Genomic DNA, 25,000 nt, shown 5'->3' with positions numbered 1-25,000 from the left:
CTCTGACTCTCTCTGTCGCTGTCTGTCTCTCTCTGTCTCTGTCTATCTCTCTCTCTCTGTCCCTGTCTCTGTCTGTCTCTCTCTCTGTCTGTCTCTCTCTGTCTCTCTCTCTGTCTCTCACTCTGTCTCTGTCTCTCTCTCTGTCTATCTCTCTGTCTCTCTCTCTGTGTCTCTCTGTGTGTCAGGTTCAGGTTGTTTTCAGAGTTGTAGTTATGTCTCTCTCTCTCTGTGTGTGTTTAGATTCATGTTGAAGAGGACCAAGCCAGAGTTTACCAGCAGTAACTCTTCGGCCCGTCTATCAGAGGAGGTGTTAGCTGATAGAGATGACCTTGACTTCTTCATGCAGACCTCCACTGTAAGAACATGTTGGATTGTCTCTGTTTGACGCTAGATACAGTATTTACACATCACCTGAATGATATCTTCCCGTGCTGTAACACAGACGTTGATAGACAGCCATGTGTTGGTGCATTGTGTGTAAGAGCCAGTCAAAAGTAGCATGTTGTTACTATGTATATGCCTCTTCCAATGTACTCCACATTTAATTCCTGAAAAACAAGTGTCCTCATCCTCTCCAGTCCAACTACTACTGGTTGTATATTTGTGTTTGTATTAACCTTATATAACCCCTTATAACCTAATATAACCCTTTATAACCTAATATAACCCTTTATAATCTTTTATAACCCTTTATAACCCTTTATAACCCTATATAACCTAATATAACCCTTTATAACCCTATATAACCCTTTGTAACCCTATATAAACCTTTATAACCTAATATAACCCTTTATAACCCTTTATAACCCTATATAACCCTTTATAACCTAATATAACCCTTTATAACCTAATATAACCCTTTATAACCTAATATAACCCTTTATAACCCTTTATAACCCTATGTAACACTTTATAACCATTTATAACCCTTTATAACCCTTTATAACCCTATATAACCCTATATAACCTTATATGACCCTTTATAACCCTATATAACCCTATATAACCTTATATAACCCTTTATAACCTAATATAACCCGTTATAACCTATTTATCACCCTATGTAACCCTTTATAACCTAATATCAAATCAAATGTATTTATATCTATATATTTTTTATAACCCTTTATAACCTAATATAACCCTTTATAACCTTATATAACCCTTTATAACCTAATATAAGCCTTTATAACCCTTTATAACCTAATATAACCCTATATAACCTTATATGACCCTTTATAACACCTTATAACCCTTTATAACCTAATATAACCCTATATAACCTTATATGACCCTTTATAACCTTATATAACCCTTTATAACCTTATATAACCCTTTATAACCTAATATAACCCTATATAACCTTTTATAACCCTATATAACCCTTTATAACCCTTTATAACCCTATATAACCCTTTATAACCTAATATAACCATGTATAACCTTATATAACCCTTTATAACCTAATATAACCCTTTATAACCCTTTATAACCTTATATGACCCTTTATAACCTTATATGACCCTTTATAACCCTATATAACCCTTTATAACCCTATATAACCCTTTATAACCCTTTATAACCTAATATAACCCTATATAACCCTTTAGAACCCTTTATAACCTAATATAACCCTTTATAACCTTATATAACCCTTTATAACCCTATGTAACCCGGCATAACCTAATATAACATTTTTTAACCTAATATAACCATATATAATCTAAATTAACCCCACATAACCCTTTATAACCCTTTATATCCTAAGATAACCCTATATAGCCCTTTATAACCCTATATAACCCTTTATAACCCTATGTAACCTTATATAACCCTTTATAACCCTATATAGCCCTTTATAACCCTATGTAACCTTATATAACCCTTTATAACCATATATATATCCCTTTATATCCTAAGATAACCCTATATAACCCTTCATAACCCTATGTAACCTTATATAACCCTTTATAACCCTATATAACCCTACATAAGCCTTTATAAACCTTTATAACCCTATATAACCCTATGTAACCTTATATATCCCTTTATAACCCTATATAACCCTATATAGCCCTTTATAACCCTATATAACCCTATATAAGCCTTTATAAACCTTTATAACCCTATATAACCCTATGTAACCTTATATAACCCTTTATAACCCTATATAGCCCTTTATAACCCTATATAACCTTATATAACCATTTATAACCCTAAATAACCCTATAACCCTTTATAACCCTATATGTCCATGGTCTCTCCCCAGTACTACTACTCAGTGAGGATCTTCCCTGGTCAGGAGCCCAGCAGTGTGTGGGTTGGCTGGGTGACCTCTGACTTCCACCAGTACGACATGGCCTTCGACCTCCAAAAGGTCCGCACCGTCACCGTAACCCTGGGAGACGAGAAGGGCAAAGTTCACGAGAGGTCAGATATCTGGGGGTTCCTGGGGTCAAGCTGAGGACACACGCACGCACGTCACACATACACACACACACACTGTCCTGTGTTCAGACTCAATCAGAACTGATACTCAAATATCCTGCTAGTTAGTCATGATCATACTCTGCTTCTTATGTGGTTGGAATATTTAGAATTTCACATCTCAAATGTTTCTTCTTTTATGGTTGTGGTTGTACTGTAAAACGATGATTGTGAAGTGTCTCTGTCTCTGTCTATAGTATCAAGGGTAGTAACTGCTGTCTCTGTCTATAGCATCAAGGGTAGTAACTACTGTCTCTGTCTATAGCATCAAGCGTAGTAACTACTGTCTCTGTCTCTGTCTATAGTATCAAGGGTAGTAACTGCTGTCTCTGTCTATAGCATCAAGGGTAGTAACTACTGTCTCTGTCTATAGCATCAAGCGTAGTAACTACTGTCTCTGTCTCTGTCTATAGTGTCAAGCGTAGTAACTACTGTCTCTGTCTCTGTCTATAGTATCAAGCGTAGTAACTACTGTCTCTGTCTATAGTATCAAGTGTAGTAACTACTGTCTCTGTCTCTAGCATCAAGCGTAGTAAAAACTGTCTCTGTCTCTAGCATTAAGCGTAGTACCTACTGTCTCTGTCTCTGTCTATAGTATCAAGCGTAGTAACTACTGTCTCTGTCTCTAGCATCAAGCGTAGTAACTACTGTCTCTGTCTCTGTCTATAGCATCAAGCGTAGTAACTACTGTCTCTGTCTCTGTCTATAGCATCAAGCGGAGTAACTACTGTCTCTGTCTCTAGCATCAAGCGTAGTAACTACTGTCTCTGTCTCTGTCTATAGCATCAAGCGTAGTAACTACTGTCTCTGTCTATAGCATCAAGCGTAGTAACTACTGTCTCTGTCTATAGCATCAAGCGTAGTAACTACTGTCTCTGTCTCTGTCTATAGCATCACGCGTAGTAACTACTGTCTCTGTCTATAGCATCAAGTGTAGTAACTACTGTCTCTGTCTATAGCATCAAGCGTAGTAACTGCTGTCTCTGTCTCTGTCTATAGCATCAAGCGTAGTAACTGCTGTCTCTGTCTATAGCATCGAGCGTAGTAACTGCTGTCTCTGTCTCTGTCTATAGCATCAAGCGTAGTAACTACTGTCTCTGTCTATAGCATCAAGCGTAGTAACTGCTGTCTCTGTCTATAGCATCAAGCGTAGTAACTACTGTATCTGTCTCTGTCTATAGCATCAAGCTTAGTAGCTACTGTCTCTGTCTATAGCATCAAGCGTAGTAACTACTGTCTCTGTCTCTGTCTATAGCATCAAGCGTAGTAACTACTGTCTCTGTCTATAGCATCAAGTGTAGTAACTGATGTCTCTGTCTATAGCATCAAGTGTAGTAACGACTGTCTCTGTCTATAGCATCAAGTGTAGTAACTGCTGTCTCTGTCTATAGCATCAAGCGTAGTAACTGCTGTCTCTGTCTCTGTCTATAGCATCCAGCGTAGTAACTACTGTCTCTTTCTATAGCATCAAGCATAGTAACTTCTGTCTCTGTCTATAGTATCAAGTGTAGTAACTACTGTCTCTGTCTATAGTATCAAGCGTAGTAACTACTGTCTCTGTCTATAGTGTCAAGCGTAGTACGTACTGTCTCTGTCTCTGTCTATAGCATCCAGCGTAGTAACTACTGTCTCTGTCTATAGCATCAAGCGTAGTAACTACTGTCTCTGTCTATAGTATCAAGTGTAGTAACTACTGTCTCTGTCTATAGTATCAAGCGTAGTAACTGCTGTCTCTGTCTATAGTATCAAGCGTAGTAACTACTGTCTCTGTCTCAGTCTGTAGCATCAAGCGTAGTAACTGCTGGTCTCTGTCTATAGTATCAAGTGTAGTAACTACTGTCTCTGTCTATAGCATCAAGTGTAGTAACTACTGTCTCTGTCTATAGCATCAAGCGTAGTAACTACTGTTTCTGTCTATAGCATCAAGCGTAGTAACTACTGTCTCTGTCTATAGTATCAAGTGTAGTAACTACTGTCTCTGTCTATAGTACTGTAGCGTAGTAACTGCTGTCTCTGTCTATAGCATCAAGCGTGTAACTACTGTCTCTGTCTATAGCATCAAGCGTAGTAACTAATGTCTCTTTCTATAGCATCAAGTGTAGTACTACTGTCTCTGTCTATAGCATCAAGCGTAGTAACTGCTGTCTCTGTCTATAGCATCAAGCGTAGTAACTACTGTCTCTGTCTCTGTCTATAGTATCAAGTGTAGTAACTGTCTGTCTCTGTCTATAGTATCAAGCGTAGTAACTACTGTCTCTGTCTATAGTATCAAGCGTAGTAACTACTGTCTCTGTCTCTGTCTATAGCATCAATCATAGTAACTACTGTCTCTTTCTCTGTCTATAGCATCAAGTGTAGTAACTACTGTCTCTGTCTATAGTATCAATCGTAGTAACTGCTGTCTCTGTCTATAGTATCAAGCGTAGTAACTACTGTCTCTGTCTCTTTCTATAGCATCAAGCGTGTAGTAACTACTGTCTCTGTCTATAGTATCAAGCGTAGTAACTGCTGTCTCTGTCTATAGCATCAAGCGTAGTAACTACTGTCTCTGTCTCTGTCTATAGTATCAAGCGTAGTAACTACTGTCTCTGTCTATAGTATCAAGCGTAGTAACTACTGTCTCTGTCTCTGTCTATAGCATCAAGCGTAGTAACTACTGTCTCTGTCTATAGCATCAAGTGTAGTAACTACTGTCTCTGTCTATAGTATCAAGCTTAGTAACTACTGTCTCTGTCTATAGCATCAAGCGTAGTAACTACTGTCTCTGTCTATAGTATCAAGCGTAGTAACTACTGTCTCTGTCTCTGTCTATAGCATCAAGCGTAGTAACTACTGTCTCTGTCTCTGTCTATAGCATCAATCGTAGTAACTACTGTCTCTGTCTCTGTCTATAGCATCAAGCGTAGTAACTACTGTCTCTCTGTCTATAGCATCAAGCGTAGTAACTACTGTCTCTGTCTCTGTCTATAGCATCAAGCGTAGTAACTACTGTCTCTGTCTATAACATCAAGCGTAGTAACTACTGTCTCTGTCTATAGCATCAAGCGTAGTAACTACTGTCTATGTCTCTGTCTATAGCATCAAGCGTAGTAACTACTGTCTCTGTCTCTGTCTATAGCATCAAGCGTAGTAACTACTGTCTCTGTCTATAGCATCAAGCGTAGTAACTACTGTCTCTGTCTATAGTATCAAGCGTAGTAACTGCTGTCTCTGTCTATAACATCAAGCGTAGTAACTACTGTCTCTGACTGTCTATAGTATCAAGCGTAGTAACTACTGTCTCTGTCTCTGTCTCTAGCATCAAGCGTAGTAACTACTGTCTCTGTCTATAGCATCAAGCGTAGTAACTACAGTCTCTGTCTATATCATCAAGCGTAGTAACTACTGTCTCTGTCTATAGCATCCAGCGTAGTAACTACTGTCTCTGTCTCTGTCTATAGCATCAAGCGTAGTAACTACTGTCTCTTTCTCTGTCTATAGCATCAAGTGTAGTAACTGCTGTCTCTGTCTATAGTATCAATCGTAGTAACTGCTGTCTCTGTCTATAGTATCAAGCGTAGTAGCTACTGTCTCTGTCTCTTTCTATAGCATCACGTGTAGTAACTGCTGTCTCTGTCTATAGTATCAAGCGTAGTAACTGCTGTCTCTGTCTATAGCATCAAGCGTAGTAACTACTGTCTCTGTCTCTGTCTATAGCATCAAGCGTAGTAACTACTGTCTCTGTCTATAGTATCAAGCGTAGTAACTACTGTCTCTGTCTCTGTCTATAGCATCAAGCGTAGTAACTACTGTCTCTGTCTATAGCATCAAGTGTAGTAACTACTGTCTCTGTCTATAGCATCAAGCTTAGTAACTACTGTCTCTGTCTATAGCATCAAGCGTAGTAACTGCTGTCTCTGTCTATAGTATCAAGCGTAGTAACTACTGTCTCTGTCTCTGTCTATAGCATCAAGCGTAGTAACTACTGTCTCTGTCTCTGTCTATAGCATCAATCATAGTAACTACTGTCTCTGTCTCTGTCTATAGCATCAAGCGTAGTAACTACTGTCTCTCTCTGTCTATAGCATCAAGCGTAGTAACTACTGTCTCTGTCTCTGTCTATAGCATCAAGCGTAGTAACTACTGTCTCAGTCTATAACATCAAGCGTAGTAACTACTGTCTCTGTCTATAGCATCAAGCGTAGTAACTACTGTCTATGTCTCTGTCTATAGCATCAAGCGTAGTAACTACTGTCTCTGTCTCTGTCTATAGCATCAAGCGTAGTAACTACTGTCTCTGTCTATAGCATCAAGCGTAGTAACTACTGTCTGTATCTGTCTATAGCATCAAGCGTAGTAACTACTGTCTCTGTCTATAGTATCAAGCGTAGTAACTGCTGTCTCTGTCTATAGTATCAAGCGTAGTAACTACTGTCTCTGACTGTCTATAGTATCAAGCGTAGTAACTACTGTCTCTGTCTCTGTCTCTAGCATCAAGCGTAGTAACTACTGTCTCTGTCTATAGCATCAAGCGTAGTAACTACAGTCTCTGTCTATAGCATCAAGCGTAGTAACTACTGTCTCTGTCTATAGCATCCAGCGTAGTAACTACTGTCTCTGTCTATAGCATCCAGCGTAGTAACTACTGTCTCTGTCTCTGTCTATAGCATCAAGCGTAGTAACTACTGTCTCTGTCTCTGTCTATAGCATCAAGCGTAGTAACTACTGTCTCTGTCAATAGTATCAAGCGTAGTAACTACTGTCTCTGTCTATAGCATCCAGCGTAGTAACTACTGTCTCTGTATCTGTCTATAGCATCAAGCGTAGTAACTACTGTCTCTGTCTCTAGCATCAAGCGTAGTAACTACTGTCTCTGTCTCTAGCATCAAGCGTAGTAACTGCTACATGGTGTGGGCTGGAGAGAGTACGAGTCCTGGTCAGGGTCGGAACAACAACGGTCTGGAGATTGGATGTCTGGTGGACACTGTTAACGGACTGCTAACCTTCACTGCCAATGGGAAGGAGCTCAGCACGTACTACCAGGTGGAGACACAGCGCTGTTACCACATGGTCATCAACCTCCTATTGCTACATTTACATGATATTCATTTAGCAGACGGTCTGATCCAGAGTCACTTACAGTCAGTGAGTCATTTAGCAGACGGTCTGACCCAGGGTCACTTACAGTCAGTGAGTCATTTAGCAGACGCTCTGTTCCAGAGTCACTTACAGTCAGTGAGTCATTTAGCAGACGCTCTGATCCAGAGTCACTTACAGTCAGTGAGTCATTTAGCAGACACTCCTTGCTGACAATGTTGACCATGTACAGTCGTAGCCAAAAGTTTTGAGAATGACACAAATATAATTTTCACAAAGTTTTCTGCTTCAGTGTCTTTAGATATTTTTGTCAGATGTTACTATAGAATACTGAAGTATAATTACAAGCATTTCATACGTGTCAAAGGCTTTTATTGACAATTACATGAAGTTGATGCAAAGAGTCACTATTTGCAGGGTTGACCCTTCTTTTTCAGGACCTCTGCAATCCACCCTGGCATGCTGTCAATTAACATCCTGACTGATGGCAGCCCATTCTTACATAATCAATGTTTGTAGTTTGTCAGAATTTGTGGGTTTTTGTTTGTCCACCTGCCTCTTGAGGATTGACCACAAGTTCTCAATGGGTTTAAGGTCTGGGGAGTTTCCTGACGATGGACCCATCATATAGATGTTTTGTTCCTCGAGCCACTTAGTTATCACTATTGCTTTATGGCAAGGTGCTCCATCATGCTGGAAAAGGCATTGTTCGTCACCAAACTGTTTCTGGATGGTTGGGAGAAGTTGGTCTTGGAGGATGTGTTGGTACCATTCTTTATTCATGGCTGTGTTCTTCGGCAAAATTGTGAGTGAGCCCACTCCCTTGGCTGAGAAGCAACCCCACACATGAATGGTCTCAGGATGCCTTACTGTTGGCATGACACAGGGCTGATGGTAGCGCTCACCTTGTCTTCTCCGGACAAACTTTTTACCGGATGCCCCAAACAATCGGAAAGGAGATTCATAAGAGAAAATGACTTTACCCCAGTCCTCAACAGTCCAATCCCTGAACCTTTTACAGAATATCAGTCTGTCCCTGATGTTTTTCCTGGAGAGAAGAGGCTTCTTCTTTGTTGCCCTTCTTGACACCAGGCCATCCTCCAAATGTCTTCGCCTCACTGTGCGTGCAGATGCACTCACACCTGCCTGCTGCCATTCCTGCCCCGCTCCCGCAGCTGAATCAACTTTAGGAGACGGTCCTGGCGCTTGCTGGACTTTCTTGGGCGCCCTGAAGCCTTCTTCACAACAATTGAACCGCTCTCCTTTAAGTTCTTGGTGATCTGATAAATGGTTGATTTAGGTGCAATCTTACTGCCAGCAATATCCTTGCCTGTGAAGGCCTTTTTGTGCAAAGCAATGATGACGGCACGTGCTTCCTTGCAGGTACCCATGGTTGACAGAGGAAGAGCAATGATTCCAAGCACCCCCCTCCTTTTGTAGCTTCCAGTCTGTTATTCGAACTCAATCAGCTTGACAGAGTGATCTCTAGCCTTGTCCTCGTCAGAACTCACACCTCTGTTAACGAGAGAATCACTGACATGATGTCAGCTGGTCCTTTTGTGGCAGGGCTGAAATGCAGTGGAAATGTTTTTGGGGGATTCAGTTTATTTGCATGGCAAAGAGGGACTTTGCAATTCATCTGATCACTCTTCATAACATTCTGGAGTATATGCAAATTGCCATCATACAAACTTGTTGCGAAAAGTGCAAATCAATCCCAGAACAACAGAAAAAGGACCTTGTGAAGATGCTGGGGGAACAGGTACAAAAGTATCTATATCCACAGTAAAACGAGTCCTATATCGATATAACCTGAAAGGCTCATCAAGGATGAATCCACTGCTCCAAAACCAGACTACGTTTTGCAACTGCACATGGGGACAAAGATCGTACTTTTTGGAGAAATGTACTCTGGTCTGATGAAACAGAAATATAACTGTTTGGCCATAATGACCATCGTTATGTTTGGAAGAAAAAGGGGGAGGCTTGCAAGCCGAAGAACACCATCCCAACTGTGAAGCACGGGGGTGGGAGCATCATGTTGTGGGGGTGCTTTAATGCAAGAGGGACTGGTGCACTTCACAAAATAGATGGCATCATGAGGTAGGAAAATTATGTTGATATATTGAAGCAACATCTCAAGACATCAGTCAGGAAGTTAAAGCTTTGCTGCAAATGCGTCTTCCAAATGGACAATGACCCCAAGCATACTTCCAAAGTTGTGGAAAAATGGCTCAAGGACAACAGAGTCACTGTATTGGAGTGGCCATCACAAAGCTCTGATCTCAATCCTATAGAATATTTGTGGGCAGAACTGAAAAAGCGTGTGTGAGCAAGGAGGCCTACAAACCTGACTCAGTTACACCTGCTCTGTCAGGAGGAATGGGCCAAAATTTCCCTATTGTGGGAAGCTTGTGGAAGGCTACCCGAAACATTTGACCAAAGTTAACCAATTTAAGGGCAATGCTACCAAATACTAATTGAGTGTATGTATACTTCTGACCCACTGGGAATGTGATGAAAGAAATCAAATCTGAAATAAATTGTTCTCTCTACTATTATTCTGACATTGGGCCCTGGTCAAAAGTAGTGTTCTATATAGGGAATAGGGCTCTGGTCAACAGTAGTGTACTATATAGGGAATAGGGCTCTGGTCAACAGTAGTGTTCTATATAGGGAATAGGGCCCTGGTCAAAAGTAGTGTTCTATATAGGGAATAGGGCTCTGGTCAACAGTAGTGTTCTATATAGGGAATAGGGCTCTGGTCAACAGTAGTGTTCTATATAGGGAATAGGGCTCTGGTCAAAAGTAGTGTTCTATATAGGGAATAGGGCTCTGGTCAACAGTAGTGTTCTATATAGGGAATAGGGCTCTGGTCAACAGTAGTGTACTATATAGGGAATAGGGCTCTGATCAACAGTAGTGTTCTATATAGGGAATAGAGCTCTGGTCAACAGTAGTGGTCTATATAGGGAATAGGGCTCTGGTCAACAGTAGTGGTCTATATAGGGAATAGGGCTCTGGTCAACAGTAGTGTTCTATATAGGGAATAGGGCTCTGGTCTAAAGTAGTGTTCTATATAGGGAATAGGGCTCTGGTCTAAAGTAGTGTTCTATATAGGGAATGGGGTGTGATTTGTCCATATCCTGTGTTTTAATAGCTGTGTCTCTGTGTTCTCTCTCTGCAGGTGGAGCCCAGTACCAAGCTGTTCCCTGCTGTGTTCGCTCAGGCCACCAGCCCCAGCATCTTTCAGTTTGAACTAGGACGTATTAAGGTGAGCGGGAGGGAGGAACAGGACACACTATACAGCTCTGTACTGACAGGATGGAGAGCGGGCAGCCACAAATAGGGCTCAGATATGGGCTGCCTGGGAAAAGTCAACGTGGAGCTGTCTCTACTGGCTGTGGAAGGTTATGAGGTTTGTCTCTCTCTGCAGGCCTCTGAATGGCTTTCTTTGGTCGGTGCACCACTGATGAGACATCTGTGTACTTCACGTACCTGTCTCTGCATCAGATCAGGTTCTTCTTAAAACCACACACTAAGGATAGGTCACCCACAAAGCTCCTGTCTCTGTGGGACTCTACAGACTTCTGCAGTAGCTCCAGGACTCTGACCTCTACAGTAGCTCCAGGACTCTGACCTCTACAGTAGCTCTAGGACTCTGACCTCTACAGTAGCTCCAGGACTCTGATCTCTACAGTAGCTCCAGGACTCTGACCTCTACAGTAGCTCCAGGACTCTGATCTCTACAGTAGCTCCAGGACTCTGACCTCTACAGTAGCTCCAGGACTCTGACCTCTACAGTAGCTCCAGGACTCTGACCTCTACAGTAGCTCCAGGACTCTGACCTCTACAGTAGCTCCAGGACTCTGACCTCTACAGTAGCTCCAGGACTCTGACCTCTACAGTAGCTCCAGGACTGTAAAGCCTGTTGTATGTTTCAATCCAAGTATTTATTTATATGTTAGATTTTTTTTTTAAATGTCACGCAAAAAAATAGATTGGCACTTTTTGTAGGAGGTACAGTTATGTAAAGCCGTAGTTTGACCTTTGAAAGAGTGATGAAGTGAATTATGTCCCTAACCCACAATCCTCCATTACTTTCTCCATCAGAATATCATGCCCCTGTCAGCGGGACTGTTTAAGAGTGAGAGGAGGAACTCCTGTCCCCTCCCCTCCCAGAACCTAACCCTAAACCTGTCTGTTTCTATGTTACTAGAACGTCATGCCCCTGTCAGCGGGACTGTTTAAGAGTGAGAGGAGGAACTCCAGTCCCCAGTGTCCTCCCAGGCTGCATGTCCAGTTCCTGACCCCGGTGCTGTGGAGCAGGGTGCCCAACCACTTCCTCAAGGTGGACGTATCCCGGGTCAACGACCGCCATGGCTGGCTGGTCACCTGCTCTGAACCGCTCCAGTTCATGTCCCTGCATATACCTGAGGAGAACAGGTGATGACCCTGCCCTGTCCCACTCGTCAGGAGTGAGGGAGGGCTTAAATATGGTACAACAATATCTGTCAAAAATTTAACGACCTATAGATTTTTAAATTTCTTATTAGAAATTAGTGCAGCGGTTAACGATAGCAGAAAAGGGGAACGATAGCAGAAAAGGGGAACGATAGCAGAGAAGGGGAACGATAGCAGAAAAGGGGAACGATAGCAGAGAAGGGGAACGATAGCAGAGAAGGGGAACGATAGCAGAGAAGCTGAACGATAGCAGAGAAGGTGAACGATAGCAGAGAAGGGGAACGATAGCAGAGAAGGGGAACGATAGCAGAGAAGGGGAACGATAGCAGAAAAGGTGAACGATAGCAGAGAAGGGGAACGATAGCAGAGAAGGGGAACGATAGCAGAGAAGGGGAACGATAGCAGAGAAGGGGAACGATAGCAGAGAAGGGGAACGATAGCAGAGAAGGGGAACGATAGCAGAGAAGCTGAACGATAGCAGAGAAGGTGAACGATAGCAGAGAAGGGGAACGATAGCAGAGGAGGGGAACGATAGCAGAACGATAGCAGAAAAGGGGAACGATAGCAGAGAAGGGGAACGATAGCAGAGAAGGGGAACAATAGCAGAAATGGGGAACGATAGCAGAGAAGGTGAACGATAGCAGAGAAGGTGAACGATAGCAGAGAAGGTGAACGATAGCAGAGAAGGGGAACGATAGCAGAGAAGGGGAACGATAGCAGAGAAGGGGAACGATAGCAGAGAAGGGGAACGATAGCAGAGGAGGGGAACGATAGCAGAACGATAGCAGAAAAGGGGAACGATAGTAGAGAAGGGGAACGATAGCAGAGAAGGGGAACGATAGCAGAAATGGGGAACGATAGCAGAGAAGGTGAACGATAGCAGAGAAGGTGAAAGATAGCAGAAAAGGGAAACGATAGCAGAAAAGGGGAACGATAGCAGAGAAGAGGAACGATAGCAGAAAAGGGGAACGATAGCAGAAAAGGGTAACGATAGCAAAGAAGGTGAACGATAGCAGAACGATAGCAGAAAAGGGGAATGATAGCAGAGAAGGTGAACGATAGCAGAAAAGGGGAACGATAGCAGAGAAGGTGAACGATAGCAGAAAAGGGGAACGATAGCAGAGAAGGTGAACGATAGCAGAAAAGGGGAACGATAGCAGAAAAGGGGAACGATAGCAGGAAAGGGGAACGATAGCAGAAAAGGGGAACGATAGCAGAAAAGGGGAACGATAGCAGAGAAGGTGAACGATAGCAGAAAAGGAGAACGATAGCAGAAAAGGGGAACGATAGCAGAGAAGGTGAACGATAGCAGAAAAGGGGAACGATAGCAGAAAAGGGGAACGATAGCAGAAAAGGGGAACGATAGCAGAGAAGGTGAACGATAGCAGAAAAGGTGAACGATAGCAGAAAAGGAGAACGATAGCAGAAAAGGGGAACGATAGCAGAAAAGGTGAACAAAGGTGAACGATAGCAGAAAAGGGGAACGATAGCAGAAAAGGTGAACAAAGGTGAACGATAGCAGAAAAGGTGAACAAAGGTGAACGATAGCAGAACGTAATGTATGAAAAGCAATAAAATGTTGTTGCAATCAGGAAGTTCCTCACTAAGCTGTATGTCAGTTTATTAACCTTCTGTGTCCCCCTCCTCCTTTTCATCCTCCTTCTCCTCTACCGACCCCCTCCTCCTCCCCCTCTTCCTCCTCCTCCTCTACCTCCCCCGCCTCCCCCTCTCCCCCTCCTCCTCCTCTACCTCTTTCCTCCTCCCCTCCTCCTCCACCTCTACCTCTCCCCCTCCTCCTCTACCTCTCCCCCTCCCCCTCTTCCTCTACCTCTCCTCCTCCCCATCCTCCTCCTCTACCTCTCCTCCTCCCCATCCTCCTCCTCTACCTCTCGTCCTCTACCTCTCCTCCTCCTCTCCCCCCCTCCTCCTTCTCTACCTCTCCTCCTCCTCTACCTCTCCCCCTCCTCCACCTCCTCTACCTCTCCTCCTCCTCTTCTACCTCTCCTCCTCTACCCCTCCCCCTCCTCCACCTCCTCTACCTCTCCCCCTCCTCCTCCTCTACCGTCCCCCTCCCCTCCTCCACCTCCTCTACCTCTCCCCCTCCTCCTCCTCTACCTCTCCCCCTCCTCTACCTCTCCCCCCTCCTCCTCCTCTACCCCTCCTCCTTCTCTACCTCCTTCTACTCTATCTCTCCCCCTCCTCTTCCCCCCCTCCTCCTCTACTGCTCCCCCTCTCCCCCCTTCTCCTCCCCTCTCCCCCTTCTCCTCCCCTCTCCCCCTCCTCCTCCTCTACCTATCCTCCTCCTCTACCTCTCCCCCTCTTCCTCCTCCTCCTTCTCCTCTTCCTCCTCCACCTCCCCCCTTGTCATCCTCCTCCCCCTACTCTTCCTTCTCCTCCTCATCTTCCTCCTCCTTTTCCTCCTCTTCCTACTCCTCCCCCTTGTCATCTTCCTCCTCTTCCTCCCCCTTGTCATCTTTCTTCCCCTCCTCGTCCTCCCCCTCTCCTCCTCTTCCTCCTCTCTCCTCCTCCTCCTCCTCCCCCCCAGGTCAGTTGATATCCTGGAGTTGACTGAGCAGAAGGATCTGTTGAAGTTCCACTACCATACTCTGAGGTTGTACTCTGCTGTGTGCGCTCTGGGGAACAACCGTGTGGCCCACGCCCTCTGCTCCCACGCCGACGAGGCACAGCTGCTCTACGCCATAGAGAACAAGTACATGCCTGGTCTCCTCAGGACTGGATACTACGACCTGCTCATAGACATCCACCTCAGGTAGCTAGCCCACAGGTTAGAGAGGTGGGCCAGGAACCGGAATGTTGCTAGTTTTTCAGTTTTTGCCTAAAATGACATACCCATATCTAACTGCCTGTAGCTCAGGACCTGAAGCACGGATATGCACATTCTTGGAACCGTTTGAAAGGAAACACTTTGAAGTTTTTGGAAATGTGAAATGAATGTAAGAGAATATAACACATTAGATCTGGTAAAATATAATACAAAGAAAAAAACAACCGTTGTTTTGTATTTTTTTTGTACCATCATCTCTGAAATGCAAGAGAAAGGCCATATTGTATTATTCTAGCCGAGGAGCAATTTAGATTGCCACTAGATGGCAGCAGTGTATGTGCAAAGTTTTAGCCTGATCCAATGAACCATTGCATTTCTATTTTGTATCAAGACTGCCCAAATGTGCCTAATTGCTTTACTAATACATTTTCAAGTTCATAACTGTACACTCTCTCCTGTGCACCACACCTTCACTAATAGCTACTGTAAATTGGACAGTGCAGTTAGATTAACAATAATTGAATCTTTCTGCCATATCAGATATGTCTATGTCCTGGGAAATGTTCTTGTTACTTACAACCTCATGCTAATCACATTAGCCTACGTTAGTTCAACCTCATGCTAATCGCATTAGCCTACGTTAGTTCAACCTCATGCTAATCGCATTAGCCTACGTTAGTTCAACCTCATGCTAATCACATTAGCCTACGTTAGTTCAACCTCATGCTAATCACATTAGCCTACGTTAGTTCAACCTCATGCTAATCACATTAGCCTACGTTAGTTCAACCTCATGCTAATAGCTTAGCCTACGTTAGTTCAACCTCATGCTAATCGCATTAGCCTACGTTAGTTCAACCTCATGCTAATCGCATTAGCCTACATTAGCTCAACCTCATGCTAATCGCATTAGCCTACGTTAGCTCAACCTCATGCTAATTGCATTAGCCTACATTAGTTCAACCTCATGCTAATCACATTAGCCTACGTTAGCTCAACCGTCCGGTGGGTGGGACACCGATCTGTAGAGATCCTTTTTAAGTCCCGGTTGATGAAAAAATGGAGACTGAACTGGCTACAGGTGGGCTGCTGGTGTCAGATCTACCATTGTGCCCTTGAGCAAGGCACTTAACCACCACAACATGCTCTACATCCAGGGGTTCTTCTCATAGTGTGGGGTAAAAAAAGGCAGAGGATTTATTCCTGTTCTAACCAAATGGACAATAAAGCGATTTCTTCTATCCTCAGTACCTATGCAACGGCGCGTCTCATGATGAACAATGAATACATCGTCCCCATGACGGACGAGACCAAGTCCATCACTCTGTTCCCCGACGAGACCAAGAAGCACGGCCTGCCAGGGATCGGCCTGAGCACCTCTCTCCGCCCCAGAATGCACTTCTCCTCCCCTCCTTCATCTGCAGCGGAGCCGACTGCTTCCAGTTCAGCCCCGAGTTCCCCCTGGACGTCCTGAAGACCAAGACCATAGAGATGCTGACGGAGGCGGTGAGCGAGGGAGTCTACACGTCAGAGATCCTATAGGGGGCAGCACCGAGTTCCTGTTCGTTCCTCTCATTAAGTTGTTCTATACCTTACTGATCATGGGAGTGTTCCATAACGGAGACCTGAAGAACATTCTACAGCTGATAGAACCCAGCGTGTTCTCAGAGGGAAGGGACACGCCCACGGACACGCCCACGGACACGCCCGAGAGTGATGTCACTAAGGGAGGAAGAGGAGGGGAGGGGCCTGGAGGAGAGGAGAGGACAGGGAAGGTGCCTAAAGGACTGCTCCAGATGAAACTCCCAGAGCCTGTCAAACTGCAGGTACGCAAGGCACACTGGACATGATATTTGCAAATCAAATGGTATTTGTCACATGCTGACTGAAATGCTGACTTACAAGCCCTTAACCAACAATGCAGTTTTAATAAAAATTAATGTTAAGTAAAAAATAATTAAAGAGCAGCAGTAAAATAACAGTAGTGAGGCTTTGTACAGGGGGCACCGGTTAGTCAAGGTAATTGAGGTAATATGTACATGTAGGTAGAGGTAAAGTGACTATGCATAGATAATAACAGAGAGTAGCAGCAGGGTAACGGGGCTGGGGGGAACACTGCCAATAGTCTGAGTAGACATTTGATTAGATGTTCAGGAGTCTTCTGGCTTGGGGGTAGAAGATGTGTCGAAGCCTCTTGGATCTAGACTTGGCGCTCTGGTACTGCTTGCCGTGCTGTAGCAGAGAGAACAGTCTATGACTAGAGTGGCTGGAGTCTTTGACAATTTTTAGGGCTTTCGTCTGGCACCGCCTGGTATAGAGGTCCTGGATGACAGGAAGCTTGGCCCTAGTGATGTACTGGGCCGTACGCACTACCCTCTGTAGTACTCTGCTGCCTGCCTGCTGAGTACTCGTTGTTAACCGGACTGTGTCTCTCTAGATGTGCTGCCTGCTGAGTACTCGTTGTTAACCAGACTGTGTCTCTCTAGATGTGCTGCCTGCTGAGTACTCGTTGTTAACAGGACTGTGTCTCTCTAGATGTGCTGCCTGCTGAGTACTCGTTGTTAACCGGACTGTGTCTCTCTAGATGTGCTGCCTGCTGAGTACTCGTTGTTAACCGGACTGTGTCTCTCTAGATGTGCTGCCTGCTGAGTACTCGTTGTTAACCGGACTGTGTCTCTCTAGATGTGCTGCCTGCTGAGTACTCGTTGTTAACCGGACTGTGTCTCTCTAGATGTGCTGCCTGCTGAGTACTCGTTGTTAACCGGACTGTGTCTCTCTAGATGTGCTGCCTGCTGAGTACTCGTTGTTAACCGGACTGTGTCTCTCTAGATGTGCCACCTGCTCCAGTACCTGTGTGACTGTCAGGTGCGCCACCGTATCGAGGCGGTGGTGGGCTTCAGCGATGACTTCGTGGCTCATCTCCAGGACAACCAGCGGTTCCGTTATAACGAGGTCATGCAGGCGCTCAACATGTCGGCTGCCCTGACTGCCAGGAAGACCAAAGAGTTCAGATCTCCTCCTCAGGAACAGGTAGATCAATCATTCAGTCAGTCAATCAGTCAATCAATCAGTCAATCAGTCAGTCAATCAGTCAATCAGTCAGTCAGTCAATCAATCAGTCAGTCAGCCAGTCAGTCAATCAGTCAATCAGTCAATCAATCAGTCAGTCAGTCAGTCAATCAGTCAGTCAGTCAGTCAGTCAATCAGTCAGTCAATCAGTCAGTCAATCAGTCAGTCAGTCAGTCAGTCAGTCAATCAGTCAGTCAGTCAGTCAGTCAATCAGTCAGTCAATCAGTCAGTCAGTCAGTCAATCAATCAATCAATAATTCAGTCAGTCAGTCAGTCAATCAACCATTCTGCCAGTCAATCAATTAATCGGTCAGTCAACCAATCAGTCAGTTAGTCAGTCAATCAATCAGTCAGTCAGTCAACCAATCAGTCAGTCAGTCAGTCAGTCAATCAGCCAGTCAGTCAGTCAATCAGCCAGTCAGTCAGCCAGTCAGTCAGTCAGTCAGTCAGCCAGCCAGTCAGTGAATATCTTCATACTATCTTACATCTTTATCTGGTTGTCCAGATGTTTCGTCTGTAGGTCTACAGATGATCATACTATGAACAAACTATCTGTTGACAAGTACAGCCTGCTACGGTTACGGTTAAGATTAGGATTAGGATTAGAATTCGGATTAGGATTAGGGTTAGTATAAGGGTTAGGATTAGGTTTAAATTTAGGGTTAGGGTAAGGGTTAAGGTTAGGGTTTGAATAAGGGTTAAGTTTAGGGTTTGAATAAGGGTTAAGTTTAGGGTTTGAATAAGGGTTAAGGTTAGGGTTTGGATAGGGTTAGGGTTAGGATAAGGGTTAAGGTTAGGGTTTGGATAAGGGTTAGGGTTTTGACAAGGGTTAAGGTTTGTTAAGGTTTTGGTTTTGATAAAATTAGGGTTAGGATAAGGGTTAAGGTTAGGGTTTGGATAAGGTTAGGGTTTTGACAAGGGTTAAGGTTAGGGTTTGGATAGGGTTAGGGTTAGGATAAGGGTTAAGGTTAGGGTTAGGGTTTGGATAAGGTTAGGGTTAGGATAAGGGTTACGGTTAGGGTTTGGATAAGGGTTAGGGTTTTGACAAGGGTTAAGGTTAGGGTTTGGATAGGGTTAGGATTAGGATAAGGGTTAGGGTAAGGATAAGGGTTAAGGTTAGGGTTTGGTTATGGGTTAGGATAAGGGTTAAGGTTAAGGGTTAGGGTTAGGATAGGGTTAGGGTTTGGTTAAGGGTTAGGGTTAGGATAAGGGTTAAGGTTAGGGTTTGGTTAAGGGTTAGGGTTAGGATAAGTGTTGAGGTTAGGGTTAGGGTAAGGGTTAAGGTTAGGGTTTGAATAAGGGTTAAGTTTAGGGTTTGAATAAGGGTTAAGTTTAGGGTTTGAATAAGGGTTAAGTTTAAGGTTTGGATAAGGGTTAGGGTTAGGATAAGGGTTAAGGTTAGGGTTTGGATAAGGGTTAGGGTTTTGACAAGGGTTAAGGTTTTGGTTTTGATAAGGGTTAAGGTTTTGGTTTTGATAAAATTAGGGTTAGGATAAGGGTTAAGGTTAGGGTTTGGATAAGGTTAGGGTTTTGACAAGGGTTAAGGTTAGGGTTTGGATAGGGTTAGGGTTAGGATAAGGGTTAAGGTTAGGGTTTGGATAAGGGTTAGGGTTTTGACAAGGGTTAAGGTTAGGGTTAGGATAAGGGTTAAGGTTAGGGTTTGGATAAGGTTAGGGTTAGGATAAGGGTTAAGGTTAGGGTTTGGATAAGGGTTAGGGTTTTGACAAGGGTTAAGGTTAGGGTTTGGATAGGGTTAGGATTAGGATAAGGGTTAAGGTTAGGGCAAGGATAAGGGTTAAGGTTAGGGTTTGGTTATGGGTTAGGATAAGGGTTAAGGTTAAGGGTTAGGGTTAGGATAGGGTTAGGGTTTGGTTAAGGGTTAGGGTTAGGATAAGGGTTAAGGTTAGGATAGGGTTAGGGTTTGGTTAAGGGTTAGGGTTAGGATAAGTGTTAAGGTTAGGGTTAGGGTAAGGGTTAAGGTTAGGGTTTGAATAAGGGTTAAGTTTAGGGTTTGAATAAGGGTTAAGTTTAGGGTTTGAATAAGTGTTAAGTTTAAGGTTTGGATAAGGGTTAGGGTTAGGATAAGGGTTAAGGTTAGGGTTTGGATAAGGGTTAGGGTTTTGACAAGGGTTAAGGTTTTGGTTTTGATAAAATTAGGGTTAGGATAAGGGTTAAGGTTAGGGTTTGGATAAGGTTAGGGTTTTGACAAGGGTTAAGGTTAGGGTTTGGATAGGGTTAGGGTTAAGGTTAGGGTTTGGATAAGGGTTAGGGTTTTGACAAGGGTTAAGGTTAGGGTTAGGATAAGGGTTAAGGTTAGGGTTTGGATAAGGTTAGGGTTAGGATAAGGGTTAAGGTTAGGGTTTGGATAAGGGTTAGGGTTTTGACAAGGGTTAAGGTTAGGGTTTGGATAGGGTTAGGGTTAGGATAAGGGTTAAGGTTAGGGTTTGGATAGGGTTAGGATTAGGATAAGGGTTAAGGTTAGGGTAAGGATAAGGGTTAAGGTTAGGGTTTGGTTATGGGTTAGGATAAGGGTTAAGGTTAAGGGTTAGGGTTAGGATAGGGTTAGGGTTTGGTTAAGGGTTAGGGTTAGGATAAGGGTTAAGGTTAGGATAGGGTTAGGGTTTGGTTAAGGGTTAGGGTTAGGATAAGTGTTAAGTTTAGGGTTAGGATAAGGGTTAGGATAAGGGTTAAGGTTAGGATAAGGGTTAAGGTTAAGGTTAGGATAAGGGTTAAGGTTAAGGTTAGGGTTAGCGTTTGGTTAAGGGTTAGGTTAGGATAGGGTTAGGGTTAGGGTTAGGATAAGGGTTAAGGTTAGGATAAGGGTTAGGGTTAGGATAAGAGTTTAGGTTAGGATATGGTTAGGGTTTGGTTAAGGGTTAGGATAAGGGTTAAGGTTTGGATAAGGTTAGGGTTAGGATAGGGTTTGGTTAAGGGTTAGGGTTAGGATAAGGGTAAAGGTTAGGATAAGGGTTAAGGTTAGGGTTAGTAGTTAGTTGAATTGTTACTGATAGTCTGTAGAGTTAGGGTTAGTAGTTAGTAGTTAGTTGAATTGTTACTGATAGTCTGTAGAGTTAGGGTTAGTAGTTAGTAGTTAGTTGAATTGTTACTGATAGTCTGTAGAGTTAGGGTTAGTAGTTAGTAGTTAGTTGAATTGTTACTGATAGTCTGTAGAGTTAGGGTTAGTAGTTAGTAGTTAGTTGAATTGTTACTGATAGTCTGTAGAGTTAGGGTTAGTAGTTAGTAGTTAGTTGAATTGTTACTGATAGTCTGTAGAGTATCTACAGATGGACTTTCCAGATAAACCATGACCCAAGTATCTTCTGTTTTGTTAAATGAAGCTCTTTCACCAGTTTGTTAAATGAATACTTAACCAATCAGGGCCGTGAGTTTGTTGAGCAGGTTGGTACCTTTCAGTGATGTTCTCCTCTCAGATCAACATGCTGCTGAGCTTTAAGGACGAGAAGGTGGACTGTCCCTGTCCAGAACACATCAGAGAACAGCTTGTAGACTTCCATGAGGACCTGATGACACACTGTGGTATGTCTTTAACACAAGTTTAACACTGTAGCACTGGGACACCTCCGATTTACTTTCTTTACCGTAACCAGGCCAGCCAAGAAGCTCGGCTCGGCTCGGTTTGGCTCAGTTGTAAAGCCTCATTGAAGTCATTACCCAGGCCAGCCAAGAACAGCTCGGCTCGGCTCGGTTTGGCTCAGTTGTAAAGCCTCATTGAAGTCATTACCCAGGCCAGCCAAGTACAGCTCGGATCGGCTCGGTTTGGCTCAGTTGTAAAGCCTCATTGAAGTCATTACCCAGGCCAGCCAAGTACAGCTTGGATCGGCTCGGTTTGGCTCAGTTGTAAAGCCTCATTGAAGTCATTACCCAGGCCAGCCAAGTACAGCTCGGATCGGCTCGGTTTGGCTCAGTTGTAAAGCCTCATTGAAGTCATTACCCAGGCCAGCCAAGTACAGCTCAGCTCGGTTTGGCTCAGTTGTGAGCTTCATTGAAGTCATTACCCAGGCCAGCCAAGAATAGCTCGGCTTGGCTTGGTTTGGCTCAGTTGTAAAGCCTCATTGAAGTCATTACCCAGGTCGGCCAAGTACAGCTCAGCTCGGTTTGGCTCAGTTGTGAGCTTCATTGAAGTCATTACCCAGGCCAGCCAAGAATAGCTCGGCTTGGCTTGGTTTGGCTCAGTTGTGAGCTTTATTGAAGTCATTACCCAGGCCAGCCAAGAATAGCTCGGCTTGGCTTGGTTTGGCTCAGTTGTAAAGCCTCATTGAAGTCATTACCCAGGCCAGCCAAGAATAGCTCGGCTTGGCTTGGTTTGGCTCAGTTGTGAGCTTCATTGAAGTCATTACCCAGGCCAGCCAAGAATAGCTCGGCTTGGCTTGGTTTGGCTCAGTTTTGAGCTTCATTGAAGTCATTACCCAGGCCAGCCAAGAATAGCTCGGCTTGGTTTGGTTTGGCTCAGTTGTGAGCTTCATTGAAGTCAATATGGTGACCTTGAATTCATATCTTAACAGTATTAAACCCAGTAGTTAGTTGACCTTGAATTCATATCTTAACGGTATTAAACCCAGTAGTGAGTTGACCTTGAATTCATATCTTAACGGTATTAAACCCAGTAGTGAGTCGACCTTGAATTCATATCTTAACGGTATTAAACTGGTAACATGGCTGAATACAAACAGTGCAGCTATTCCCTCCGCAAGGCTATCAAACAAGCTAAGCGCCAGTACAGAGACAAAGTAGAATCTCAATTCAACGGCTCAGACACAAGAGGTATGTGGCAGGGTCTACAGTCAATCACGGACTACAGGAAGAAACCCAGCCCAGTCACGGACCAGGATGTCTTGCTCCCAGGCAGACTAAATAACTTTTTGCCCGCTTTGAGGACAATACAGTGCCACTGACACGGCCTGCAACGGAAACATGCGGTCTCTCCTTCACTGCAGCCGAAGTGAGTAAGACATTTAAACGTGTTAACCCTCGCAAGGCTGCAGGCCCAGACGGCATCCCCAGCCGCCCCTCAGAGCATGCGCAGACCAGCTGGCGGTGTGTTTACGGACATATTCAATCAATCCCTATACCAGTCTGCTGTTCCCACATGCTTCAAGAGGGCCACCATTGTTCCTGTTCCCAAGAAAGCTAAGGTAACTGAGCTAAACGACTACCGCCCGTAGCACTCACATCCGTCATCATGAAGTGCTTTGAGAGACTAGTCAAGGACCATATCACCTCCCCCTACCTGACACCCTTGACCCACTCCAATTTGCTTACCGCCCAAATAGGTCCACAGACGATGCAATCTCAACCACACTGCACACTGCCTAACCCATCTGGACAAGAGAATACCTATGTGAGAATGCTGTTCATCGACTACAGCTCGGCCTTCAACACCATAGTACCCTCCAAGCTCGTCATCAAGCTCGAGACCCTGGGTCTCGACCCGCCCTGTGCAACTGGGTACTGGACTTCCTGACAGGCCGCCCCAGGTGGTGAGGGTAGGCAACAACATCTCCTCCCCGCTGATCCTCAACACTGGGGCCCCACAAGGGTGCGTTCTGAGCCCTCTCCTGTACTCCCTGTTCACCCACGACTGCGTGGCCATGCACGCCTCCAACTCAATCATCAAGTTTGCGGACGACACAACAGTGGTAGGCTTGATTACCAACAACGGCGAGACGGCCTACAGGGAGGAGGTGAGGGCCCTCGGAGTGTGGTGTCAGGAAAATAACCTCACACTCAACGTCAACAAAACTAAGGAGATGATTGTGGACTTCAGGGAAACAGCAGAGGGAACACCCCCATCCACATCGATGGAACAGTAGTGGAGAGGGTAGCAAGTTTTAAGTTCCTCGGCATACATCACAGACAAACTGAATTGGTCCACTCACACAGACAGCATCGTGAGGAAGGCGCAGCAGCGCCTCTTCAACCTCAGGAGGCTGAAGAAATTCGGCTTTTCACCAAAAGCACTCACAAACTTCTACAGATGCACAATCGAGAGCATCCTGGCGGGCTGTATCACCGCCTGGTATGGCAACTGCACCGCCCTCAACCGTAGGCTCTCCAGAGGTAGTGAGGTCTGCACAACGCATCACCGGGGCAAACTACCTGCCCTCCAGGACACCTACACCACCTGATGCTACAGGAAGGCCATAAAGATCATCAAGGACATCAACCACCCGAGCCACTGCCTGTTCACCCCGCTGCCATCCAGAAGGCGAGGTCAGTACAGGTGCATCAAAGCTGGGACCGAGAGACTGAAAAACAGCTTCTATCTCAAGGCCATCAGACTGTTAAACAGCCACCACTAACATTGAGTGGCTACTGCCAACACACTGTCAATGACACTGACTCTACTCCAGCCACTTTAATCATGGGAATCGATGGGAAATGATGTAAATATATCACTAGCCACTTTAAACAATGCTACCTTATATAATGTTACTTACCCTACATTGTTCATCTCATATGCATACGTTGATACTGTACTCTATATCATCGACTGCATCCTTATGTAATACATGTATCACTAGCACTTTAACTATGCCACTTGGTTTACATACTTATCTCATATGTATATACTGTACTCGATATCATCTACTGTATCTTGCCTATGCTGCTCTGTACCATCACTCATTCATATATCCTTATGTACATATTCTTTATCCTCTTACACTGTGTATGACAGTAGTTTTTGGAATTGTTAGTTAGATTACTTGCTCGTTATTACTGCATTGTCGGAACTAGAAGCACAAGCATTTCGCTACACTCGCATTAACATCTGCTAACCATGTGTATGTGACAAATAAAATTTGATTTGATTTGATTTGATTTGATTTTAAACCCAGTAGTGAGTTGATCTTGAATTCATATCTTAACGGTATTAAACCCAGTAGTGAGTTGATCTTGAATTCATATCTTACTTGGTATTAAACCCAGTAGTGAGTTGATCTTGAATTCATATCTTAACGGTATTAAACCCAGTAGTGAGTCGACCTTGAATTCATATCTTAACGGTATTAAACCCAGTAGTTAGTTGACCTTGAATTCATATCTTAACAGTATTAAACCCAGTAGTTAGTTGACTTTGAATTCATATCTTAACGGTAT

General features: G+C 44.2%; 1 pseudogene; it reads left to right on the top strand.

The window, feature by feature from the left end:
- LOC121843889 overlaps positions 1-21,418 on the top strand; it is a 25,692-nt pseudogene extending 4,274 nt beyond the window's left edge.
- The last annotated feature ends 3,582 nt before the right edge of the window (positions 21,419-25,000 follow it).

The sequence above is a fragment of the Oncorhynchus tshawytscha genome, unplaced genomic scaffold (assembly GCF_018296145.1).
Source record: "Oncorhynchus tshawytscha isolate Ot180627B unplaced genomic scaffold, Otsh_v2.0 Un_contig_9575_pilon_pilon, whole genome shotgun sequence".
In the NCBI taxonomy this organism is placed as follows: Eukaryota; Metazoa; Chordata; class Actinopteri; order Salmoniformes; family Salmonidae; genus Oncorhynchus; species Oncorhynchus tshawytscha.
This window is presented reverse-complemented; position numbering and strand designations above follow the sequence as displayed.